This window comes from Chelonoidis abingdonii, chromosome 9, assembly GCF_003597395.2.
Source record: "Chelonoidis abingdonii isolate Lonesome George chromosome 9, CheloAbing_2.0, whole genome shotgun sequence".
Taxonomy (NCBI): domain Eukaryota; kingdom Metazoa; phylum Chordata; order Testudines; family Testudinidae; genus Chelonoidis; species Chelonoidis abingdonii.
Window position 1 is genome coordinate 24,473,021 of NC_133777.1, and position 12,102 is coordinate 24,485,122.

General features: G+C 43.6%; 1 pseudogene; it reads right to left on the minus strand.

Moving 5' to 3' along the window:
- Positions 1 to 206: 206 nt before the first annotated feature.
- LOC116832897 (DNA (cytosine-5)-methyltransferase 3B pseudogene) overlaps positions 207 to 12,102 on the minus strand; it is a 50,878-nt pseudogene continuing 38,982 nt past the window's right edge.

The following is a 12,102-nucleotide window of genomic DNA, read 5'->3' on the forward strand; positions in this document are numbered from 1 at the left end:
CAACGGCAGACAATCATTTCGTGCCTTTTTTCCTGGGTTACCCGTGCAGACTCCATACCATGGCAAGCATGGAGCCCGCTTAGGTCACCGTCAGCGCTGTTGTTGTGGGCAAGTCTACTGTGGGAGCTGCTGTGATCCAAGTAGCCAGTGCAATCATTGACGTTCTGTTATCAAGGGTAGTGACTCTGGGAAATGTGCGGGCCTTTTTAGATTTTAGGTGCTTCATATTCCTGTCCTTTGTTGCTGGTGTAGAAGTCTTGCAGCTGTACATTCCAGTTCAGTCAGTGCTGTAACACCCCATAGCACTTCTGTGGTTGACACATGTAACAAACAGCTCCAGAGCTCTTGCTCTTTTGCATTGGCCGAGGTACCTTGTCCTACCAGACCTCCAAGCATTCAACACAGAAGCACCTGCAGCAGCTGGCATTGCTACACAGCAGCAGTTCCTTTCCTTAGGACTGGTACCCATCCTCATCATACATGTGGAAGAGCTCCAGGAATCGATCCCTGCAAGTCTGGCAAAGGTTCCCTTCAAACAGCAGGTGGAATGTGGCTGGGTTTTTTCTCCCGCATGATAAACAACTGTCTTCAAGGCTCCTATTGTTCTTTGTGACTTCAGAAACCATTTGTTCTCTGCTCTGGTCCTCCTCCACCCGCTCCCTGCTGTTGTTGCAGAAGTTAGTCTGTAGCTGCTTGGCCAGGGGTTCTGGGAATGTCTTCTCTGCCCAGCTCCTAGCAACCTCCAGGGCATGGTGTATGAGTCATCGATAGGAGACCAGCTTATTAAACATGAAGTGGTTGAAATGCTCCTAAAATCCATGAGACCCACCAGCTTGTCTGCTGAAACCTCGGAGACCTTCCTATCCCCAAACCATTGCATCCAGCGCATTCTGGAGATTGCCTGACATTTGGACGTGACTCTGTAGGACACGATGATTGCAAGCCACCAGAAGAAGCCCTTGATCTTCCCTCACATGAGCTCCCCAATTCCAAAATATTTCTCATTCTGGCATTCCACCACTTCCCCTGCAACTCTGCTCTCCTGCTCCCGATGAGCTTGGGGAATCTGGTCTGGTCCTTCTGGATGCTGCTGGCAGACATTGTACTTCTGCTCTGAGAGGACTTCTTGGAATCCTCATCAGCAAGGTTGATCAGGGGTGCCTGGACATGGCCAACCTCCTCTTAGAGCACCAAAAGGGAGCCAGAGACTTCAGGTCATTCTCTTCTTTAAGTTTTTGTCTCATGGAGATTCAATCCTGCCTGGAATGTCATGTGAGCTGGAGGCTTCTGCCTCAGGCTGCTCTCCCAGCCAGCAGCATCGCACGGTTGCACTTCCCCAGCCTACCCCTTGCTCCCATGGCTCATGAAGCCTGGACAGTAGTAAAGAGCAGTTCAACTATAGGCTGAGCAAGTGCAGAACGGTGGTAGAATGTGCCTTTGGACATTTAAAAGCTCGCTGGCACTGTTTGCTGACTAGGTCAGACCTAGGTGCAACCAACATTCCCATTGTTATTGCTGCTTGCAGTGTGCTCCATACTATCTGTGAGAGTAATGGGAAGACTTTTATGGCAGGGTGGGAGGTTGAGGCAAATTGCCTGGCATCTGATTTTGAGCAGCCAGACACCAGGGCAATTAGAAGAGCACAGCAAGGCACGCTGCGCATCAGAGAAGCTTTGAAAACCAGTTTCATGACTGGCCAGGCTTCGGTGTGACAGTTGTGTCTGTTTCTTCTTAATGCAAACCCACCCCCTTTATTGATTTTAATTCCCTGTAAGCCAACCACCCTCCCCCCTTCAAAATAAAGTAACTATTGTTTTGAAACCATGCATTCTCTCTTTATTAATTAAAAAAATGAGATAACAGACAAGGTAGCCTGGGTGAGGTAGGGGAGGAGGGAAGGCTAAGGCCACATTGCTTATTGTAGCCACACTAAAAATCAAACTTTTTGAATGACAGCCTTCTGTAGCTTGGGACATCCTCTGGAGTGGAGTGGCTAGGTACCCGGAGCCTCCCTCCCAACCCCTCCCCCTGCGTTCTTGGGCATCTGGGTGAGGAGGCTACGGAACATAGGGAGGAGGATAGGCGGTTATACAGTGGATGCAACAGGGGTCTGTGCTTTTGTTGGCTTTCCTGCAGCTCCAACAGACACTTCATCATGTTCGTTTGCTCCCCCAACAGATGCTTCATCACATCCGTTTTCTCCCCCATTAGCCTCAGCAGCACGTCCTGCCTCCGCTCTTCATGCTCACTTAATTCTTTCCTGGTCTCTGCCACTGAATGCCCTCATGCATTAAGCTGTGCCCTATCAGTGCGAGAGGACTGCATGAGCTTAGAAAACATGTCATCACAAGTGAGTTTTTTTTCGCCTTCTAATCTGCAATAACCTCGGGACAGAGATGATAGGGGGAGCGTAGAAACAGTCTGTGCTCTACTATTCTGGGGCGACTGCATGGTCACCTGTTCTGCTGAGTTCGCCACTCTGACCAAACAGGAAATGAAATTCAAAAGTTCCCGGGGCTTTTCCTTTGTACCTGGTTAGCGCATTGGAGTTCAAAGTGCTGTCCAGAGCAGTCACAATGGAGCGCTCTAGAATAGCTCCCAGAGGCCAAAACCATTGATTTGCATCTGCACGACCCCAAATTTGACCCAGCAAGGTCGATTTTAACACTACTTCCCTCGTCAGGGAGGAGTACAAAAATCAATTTTAAGAGCCCTTTAGGTCGACAGAACAGGGTTGGTTGTGTGGACACAGTCATTTTTAAATCGACCTAACATGTCTAAATTCAACCTAACCCTGTAGTGTGGTCCAGGGCTGTTACCTGTGCGGATCCTACCACCATTAGTAGCTGAAGTTACCTACAGTCATTGTCATCTGCTAACTGCTTGGTTGTCTACAGAGAATGATTGGTAATCTAAGTCCAGTTCCCTTAAATAGGTCCTACATTATAGAAAGTGCCATTGTTGGCAATAATAAATTGTGTCCTTGCTAGCAGTATCTGCCATTCATTCAGGACTAGACAATTTATTCTATCCCTTTCCAACCACTTCCTCCCCTGAAAGACCAGTGCAAATATGGAAAAATAGCAGAGCAGTTATTTCGAGTGGTCACTAGTCTGTAACACACTTTCCTTGCATCTCCACCAGGCTCCTCCGAAACTCATTGAGTCTCTAAGCCCAACACAGTTGTCTCACATCCCAGTTGGTCTGTACCTAGAGGAAGTGATGTATAGATAAGGATAGATTCTATGTTACTATGCAGTTGCTATCTGCCCATAGGTCAAAGATCAGAACCAGTGCATCTGTTGCTTTTTGGACTGATGGCCTTATGAGCATGTCAGATATGTTCTCCACTTGGATAATGAAAGCTCCTAAAATGAAGGCAGTTGAAGACTCCAGTACCAGACTGAACACCATCTCTATTCATTATTATGAGGATCCACGAGGACTTTGAGATACACCTATAAGATTCCAATGCCTTGAACCTAAGATTTGCTTCAGTAGCCCCCACATCTGCTGTATTTCAAGATGTTGAGGAAGTGTAATGTAGTATGAAGTCACTAGATAGTCATTTCAGATATTTACAAGTTTTGTTTAACCAAACGTGGGTACATGGTTGGTAGGAACTCCTTGTAGTCCCAACTAGACCACAATTTGGGTCGCTTCTCCTCTCTGACACTTAAAGAGTCTTTCCCCTGCTTGCGGCATACTAAAGATTCTTCATAAAACAAACACAGTTCTTTCCCTCTCCCTCCCAAGGGACGGGGAGAAGCAGAGTATAAAGAAAAAAAAGACAAAAGTGGTCAGTCTCTCAGTCACCCCTTTGGGGATCAGTCTATCTGCAGGCTTTAGTGTCCTAGAGGGTTAGGGTCCCTCTTCAGTCCCCCTCTTTTTGGTTACCCCACTCTGTACCTGGTCCATACAGTCTCAGAGGCAGCAGAGTCTCCAATTGTCTTCCTCTTTGCTGAACTATCCTGTAGCCATCTGTCTCCAAGGCACAACAGTCTTCTCCTAGTTACCACCCCTTCCTGTGGTAGACTTTCCCTTTCTAAACTTCCTCTTTCTAGGCAGAGCATGCCTTGAAGGTGTGTCTGGTTAGTGCTGACTGAGCCCAAAGATCTTGTTAGCTTCCTTTCTCCTAAGGTGATGGTGTGCCCCCCTTACAAGGTAGTAAGATCTTAAAGAAATTCTTGTTGTTAACTGCGGTGCAGTTCTTTTTTAGAAGCTGTGCATATCACCAATACACTTGGTTCTCTCTGCCTGAGTCACCCTCTGACTAGAATAATTTCTTAGGCATAGAGCTAAGATTCCTGGGTCTTTCAACAGCATCAGCAATTACCTTGATTGGCATGTAGCACTTCAGTGGTTTGTAATTTTTAGTTAATTAGAATCAGGGAAATACAATAATGAGAATAAATCCAGTTAACATCAGGAAGAAACTCTGGGGATAGATATACATGCGTTTCAGAGAGAATGTTCTCTAGAGGAAAGAGTAAAGGGAAAGCACCGCTCTGCATAATGAGCCAGAGCCAGCTTTGACAAGTCACTTGGGGCTAGCTGTGACTTGGGCTACACGCCTATGCAGGAGCGATGGGCTACTCAGTGCCAGTGGGCAGTGAGGCATCAGAAATATGCTAGACAGCTACCCTTTTCCCAGACCAAGAGGAAAGTATGGAGGGAATACTGATTCAGAGGGTTTTCTTGGTGGCATCATCCCTTTTTGATCTGGACTGTACCTACAGGCCTAACTTGTCCCTTAATCTTTCTATGTGTTGATGTCACATCTGTAAAATGGATGTGATAATATTTGCCACTACTACTTTACAGGGGCATTGTATCAATAATTAACATTTGCAAAGGACTTTGAGATCCTTCAATATTTCATCATTTGGATTTCTATTATTTTACTTCCACTTCCTAAACTGAGAAGCTCAGAGCTCTGCTTTTCTCCTCCCATCTCATCGACAAAATGGCACCAAATGAAGCAGCTACAGTGTAATTTTCTAATCAGCATATTAGATGTTTATTCATTTTAACAGTTCATACTTCGGTTCCATCATATCATCCGGCAATGTCATGCATCTGAAAATTATTCTTATTCCGTAGACATAAAATTCTGTGACTTCCACTAAAATATACATGAAGAGAAACCTCTTAGTCAATTGGTTAAAGTGAAATTAACAGTTAAAACATAAATCAGCTTCATGCTGGGATTATTATATGAGTGAACTTAAAGGACTTAGAGTAATTTATAAATAAATATGATATTAGAGAGGAGCAACACCATGAAAAGCAGCAATCAACCAGTGAACTCATATATAAAATGACAAATGGATACAGATAAAGCTGGGAAACGTATTTTGAGAAATAGCAAAAATTACATTTTTACACAACATTTAAAAAGTTTTCTATTGGTTTTATTAATTATCAATATAAAATTATACAGTGATACTAAAAAGCAAAATCAAACACGTGGCCTTAGGGTGGACAGGGCCATCCAGATGATTCAGGGGGTCTGGGATCTTTGGCAGTGAGGGGGCCTCCGCCGCCGAATTGATGCCCAAGACCCAACACTTCAGTGTTGGCTCCTGGGGCGGAAGGGCCCCCTGCCGCCGAAGACCCACCCCGGGACCCGCTGCCGAAGTGCCGGAAGGACCCCCCTGCTGCAGGTCTTCGCAGCACTTCGGCAGCGGGTCTCGGAGCGGAAGGACCCCCCGCCACCGAATTGCCGAGGACGAACCGGAGAGGAAGAAGCTCCGGGGGCCTGGGCCCCATGAGAGTTTTCTGGGGCCCATGGAGCAAGTGAAGGACCCTGCTCCAGGAGTCCATAAAAACTCTCATGAGGGCCCCTGTGGGGCCCGGGGCAAATTATCCCTCTTAGCCCCCCCTCCCTCTGGGCGGCCCTGAGGGTGGAGACTATATACCACATGAGGCTTAGTTTTCCATTCTGTTACACCAGTGTGATCCCAATGACAGTGCAAATTTTGAGCTGTGGCTTTCAGGAGCTACAGCCAGGAGTGGGGAAGGGACACCCTTTCTGTCTCTCTTGAATCCTGGGCTTAGCTAAGTGTCTGCTCTCCCCCAGCAGAACTTAGAGCAGCCACTAGGGATTTAAAAAGGAAATCCCCACCAGAAGATCATGCCATTTAAAATAAAGAATCCTAAATTGGCTTTAGTACAATCTGATGATCTCCATAAACAAAGAGCAACCATACATTGTCATTCTGAAAGTCTTGTATTTTAGTTTCAGGGGTGATGGGAGGGACAGAATAAGAAAGAGCAAAAGTAAAGTTCCCATGACAGTGCACAATAGCTTCAACTGGGGACTTCTCTGCATTAGATCCTGTGCTGGTTCCATACCTATGACTCTGTACACAGTTTACTCCTTTAAATATCACCAACTTTAATTGTTTAACTAATGGAAATTTTCAAAACATGAGTGCTGCCAGATTAGGTCTGATTCCAAACCTGTGGGAATCAGTGGGAGTCCTTCCATTGATTTTAATGGGTTTGGATCAGGCTCTTGGAAGGGCTGATATTAGGATACTTAATCAAATGGCCTGGTCCTGCATTCCATGAAAAAATACCCACGGACATTCCAAAAAGGGAATATTTTCTGTTATTGGTTCCCATTGATGTACTGATGCATTAATAAACAGGATTTTACATCATTTTCCCAAGCAAATAGCTAATGATTAACAAAACAGTAGTTTACAAATCCCATTAACTTTATCTAATGGAAATATTCATGAAATCACAATGATTATAGATCCTTTTTTATTCTTGAATTAACCTTGGGGAGCATTTAGATACTCTTGGGGATATGCTCAAAGGACTATGGAAATCTCTAAACTCTACATCAACAGAGGGCTTTGCATGCTTGGATAAATCTGGAACTGCTTGTTCCTAATTTGTTTCTCTAGCTGAATATTTATTTGATTCACAGTCTGTCTTGCAGCTGTATTGACATTTATTATCAGCAAGAGGTATCTGTATGCAGAAGGAGAATCTCCCTTTTATTTTATTACCACTTGTTACTATTACACTTACTTTATAGACTCGTAGAATGGTAGGACAGGAAGGGACCTTGAGAGGTCATCTAGTCCAGTCCCCTGCACTTATGGCAGGACTACATATTATCTAGTATTATCTGAGCTTCTTATTAAATTGGAAGGATTTGAGCCACAGGTAGAGATTCCTTTTCAACCAGGTATATAAGGACACGCCTAACTTTAAGTATATCAGTAAACCCATTGACATTAATGGGGCAATTCAGGTGCTTAAGGATAGGTATGTACCAAAGTACCATGCTGAATTTTGTACTTTATTGTACAAACAAAATTATGGGCTGGCACTTCCATGTGCTTTCAGGTTGACTAATAAATTCCTTACTGTCTGAACAGTCCCAGATTGCTGCAAGAGAAAAATCAGCAGTTATGTAAAATTAGGAACAGGGATGTTAAAGAAATAAACCCCAAACCCATAAATAAATGGACTTTGAAAGAAAAGGAATGAGGCAGAAAAGTGCAAATAGCATAATACATTGTTGATAAAAAGTTATGGGGCCATGGCTAGGGGAAATCAGCCCAGTTCCAATGAAATCAATGGAGCTATACTAGTTTACACCAACCAAGAATCTGAGCCATAAGATTTAAGAATTTGTTTACCTAGTAAGTCATCTCTGATGGATTAGATTATATATATATACGGCTTTTATAGAAGTATTTCAATCTGCCTTTATCAATTTCATTATATGTGGCCTATATTTTATGACATTGGCTTACCCATACCTAGAGACATCTGAGCTCTGTTTACTGAACTTAGGTCTTCCTCTTGCCTCTTAATGATAATATCAGTATATTATACAAGGTTAGAGAAAACAGGAAATTAAGATTTTTCTGGCTATAGAGATGAGTGTTAAGAGGTGCAAAGGAGGCTACTAGAAATGTAAAGAGAAGCGTGAGACCATACAAAGCTGGACTTGCCAAAAGAGAGATCAGTGAAGGATAAAAGGACTGTGTTTGATAAGCTGGGAAATGAAGTCAGATGATACGGTAAACTGACTCCAGTAATAAGTGAGAACATTTTCCGAAAGCCTGTCAAACAGTCTGGAAGCAGTTCAAGTGTCTCTGAATATGTATCCAATAATCACACAAAAATAATTGTGTGTGGGGAGAGCATATTTAAATCAGTTCATTTGTAGTATTGCCTGTGGCAAAACCCATTTATTTGCTATCAGTGGGGCTGCCCTCGTATGGGGATCCAGTCACACAGCAGTCTGGAATGATTAGGGCTTTATAAAGCTTTCTTATCACACCACTGTTATAAGGGAGGTTAATAAAACATGCTACTCTCTATTGTCTCATTGTTTCCTGGTGCACTCCTATCTGCCTCTCTGCTGTCTCTTGTCTATACTTAGATTGCAAACTCTTTTGGGCAGCAAATGTCATTTTATTCTGTGTTTGTACAGCACCAAGCATACCAGGGTCCAGGGTCATAATTGGGGCTCTTTGGCCCCAATGAATCATAATAGTCATATTCCTATTGTATGATGAAGAAAGTGACTGAGAGCATTTAAGTGAGTAACTTGTCCAGAATTACAGAGTGTGTCAGTAGTAGAACAGGGCATTCATCACGTCCAATCCACACCACTAAAACACATCACTCTCCATGCAGTTTTGCACATACGGTGGAGGGAACTCACTCCTGTGCAGAAGGCCAACACAAGTTTGTTACTCTCACTTATTCCCTCAAAACAGAGTTTAAGTGGGATTTACATGGTGCATCAGTCTTGTGCTGGTCCTCTGCACAGAGGAAAATTTCACAGAGTGTCACTATTTTGGAATACCTTCCAGGAGTGAGTATAGAAGATTTCACAGCAATGAGGTGGTAAACAGGTGTCACAGAGAATGGAGCAGGCATCCTTTGGGCTCACAGTACGGCAAAGAGGGTAAGTGTGCCTGTTTCTGGATTACTGGCAAATGGAATGTCCCCTATGTCATGCTACAAAACATATCATTGTATTGTAACAGGGTCACTGGCTCTGCTGGTAAAGGGAAACAATTGCAAAATTTTAACATTGTGTACAATTCAAAAAAGATGTGTTTTGACCAGCTGTATGCCTTCCACAGAAAATGACAAAATTTATCATGAAGATTTGTGGGTGGGGAACAAACCATTTGCCTGACTGTGAAGGCAAAGATTTGTCTTGTAAATTGAATCATAACAGGGGCGGGTCATGATTCTTAAGTTGCCCATTTCACCTTTGCTCACAGACTTTCTGATAATACTAATTTGTCTGACTTCATAACTTTACTACACTTCAGTGCATGACAATCGTTTTTTCAATTACACTTTAGGAAGATCCCTGCTCCCATTGACATCAATAGCAAAACTCTCATGGACTTCGCAGCTTTCATGGCTATAGTGCTCACAGAAGTTTAAACTGTGAAAGATTATGACACAACTCATACAACGTGTGCACTGCACTGTACCTAGGCACAAGATAAGCAAGGAAAGTCCCACACACACTGGAGTCTTAGCAATGCTGGGTGCTAGAGTTTGCCATTCTAGCAGTGACTTCTAAGAACCCTTATTTAAAGGCTGGTGCATCTACAATTCGGGCTCTTCAGGGTCAAAGATGACTTTTTCTTTGCAGCTGACTGATTTTGCCACATCTATTCACACTGAGGTTAACTAACTCCACAAGCCATCCCATTGATTTCATTGCACCATTCACTGAATACAGTGTTGTTCAACAGTGAGTAAGAGTGGCAGACTCTGTCCCAAATAAGGGAAACTTAAGTGCAGACATACTTCTGGGAGCTGTGGCTATCAAGTTGGGCACCTGCTTCCAACAGTGGGAATGGCTTATAACTATCATATCAATTTTCTATTTAATTAAATGCAAAATGAAGGTGACAATGTTCATGATGCAGAATCATTGAAAAGTCCCATGATGTATAAAATAGTGTCCAATACACAGGAGTGCTGGCGAAATCTGGATTTGATTCCCTGGCCCCCAGTCACATGGATCTGGGCTAGAGCAGTAATGGGCAACACTTGTCTCTAGCGGCTTTTGGTGTATATGGTGTTTGGTCCTATATACTAGAAATGAGAGCAGAAAACAAGCACATGCCAGTCACAATGTTTGTTAAAGTCAATACAGAAATCATTCTTCCAGTTGCAGAACTTGTGAGGTTGCAGTGCAGAGCAAAAACATGGTCTGCTAAGTTCTGTTAAACCATTTCAAAATCTCAGCTTCCGAGAAGTGCATGGAGGTTGTGATCCTTCAGTAAGTATTAGATTTGGATAATGGCTTTACAATGTTTTCCAAATCTTTTAATAAACTATGTTTTTGCTTTGCAGCACAGCTTCCCAAACTCTGTGTACAGTTTGATACCATTGTTTTTAGCTTCTATTGCCTTCCTCCTCTGCAATTGACCTTGCTTACTCCTGAAACAGATTTTCCCCCCTGCAGCTGTGGAGCCCATTGGGAACCTACAGTTCATTTTTTTTCATGTCGGTGGCTTGCACCTTTCTTTCTGTCACTGTGAAGTTCTCTGCTTTCTCTCTCCCCTACAGAAGGTTTCCAAGAGTACTGCTAAACCTAAGTGTTGCCAAGGCACCAGGCAGTTCTCTCCTCATGTGCAACTGAACCTCCTTTTCAACCTCTGGTTGTTTAAGCACCAACAAGCCTGTAAGCAAGCACAAAGCCGCTGGGGTGTGTTTAGCCATCTTGTTTGTCAGGAGGACAACAGGCAAAGGAAGGTGAAACAGATATGAAAAGGTCTGTCAAAATGTAGGTCTGCCAGAGACACGAAAACAGGCAGGCAGGTGGTGAAAGCAGGTGATACAGTTACTGGAATTTTCAGCTGTAAGAGTACAGAGCGCATAGCCCCTCTGTCTGCAAGGCCCTTGGGGAGTTCAGATGTAGCACTGGTCCAGATTTGAGGGCTGGCTGATGTTTGATGGTGATGGGAGCTGAGCAGTGCTTTTGCCTGTACTTGGTCTGTGGCTGACTGGAAGGGAAACAATTGCATCTAGTGGATAGGACACTGAAAGGAAAGCAGAAGCCCTGCATTCTATTGCTGGCTCCACAACACACCTGCTGTGCAAGCCTGCCCAAGTCACCTCTATGTACTGCTATTTCCCCTCAAAGACGTTGTCCATCTTCCTCTATTGGACTGTACATTCTCTGGGACAGCATCTGTCTCTCCCCATGTATCTCTATAGACCTAGACACTTATATAGCTATTCAAGATTGTTTTAATTACCAATACTTCTTAGATCAGTGTACAAGAAAGCTGGTCCTCAAATGACAATAAAGAGGTAAATACAAATAAAGAATAAAAATAGGGGACTCTGGTATCCAGGGCTACTAATCTAACACCTTTTACCAGTACTAAATTTGCTAAAACTCTTTTAAAGAGGTGGGTCAAAAATGAAAGTATTATATTTGGAGGAGAAAAATAGAAAACAGAATCTGCATTCATGAGAGACAGAAGCACCGTCAGCATCTGTAATGAGAAGGGAATCATGCTGATGGTGTCCAGTCTGTGGGAGAATTGCAGTCATCACAGTGCAGTGACAGCTACAACAGCCTTCAGAAGACATATGGCAGAAGCAGGAACAGCAGTAAAGGGTTCCTCTTCCTCATTATATATGGAACTAGTAACCTCCTTTGTCAAAATACTCTACCATCAAAGATGCTAGGGACCACAATAGGAGCTCTTTCTGTCTCTCTCACATAAACTCACATACCCACACCTTTGTATTTTCAGCTTGCCAAATGGTCATGTAGTATAAGCAAGGTGGAGAGAAATTCTGTGTGTGTGACTGAAAAGATAGACTCATAGACTTTAAGGTCAGAAGGGACCATTATGATTATCTAGTCTGACTTCCTGCACAATGAAGGCCACAGAATCACACCCACCCACTCCTGTATCAAACCTGTGTCTGAGCCATTGAAGTCCTCAAATCATGGTTTAAAGACTTTAAGCGGCAGAGAATCTTCCAGCAAGTGACCCGTGCTTCATGCTGCAGAGGAAGGCGAAAACCCCCCAGGGCTTCTGCCAATCTGCCCTGGAGGAAAATTCCTTCCCG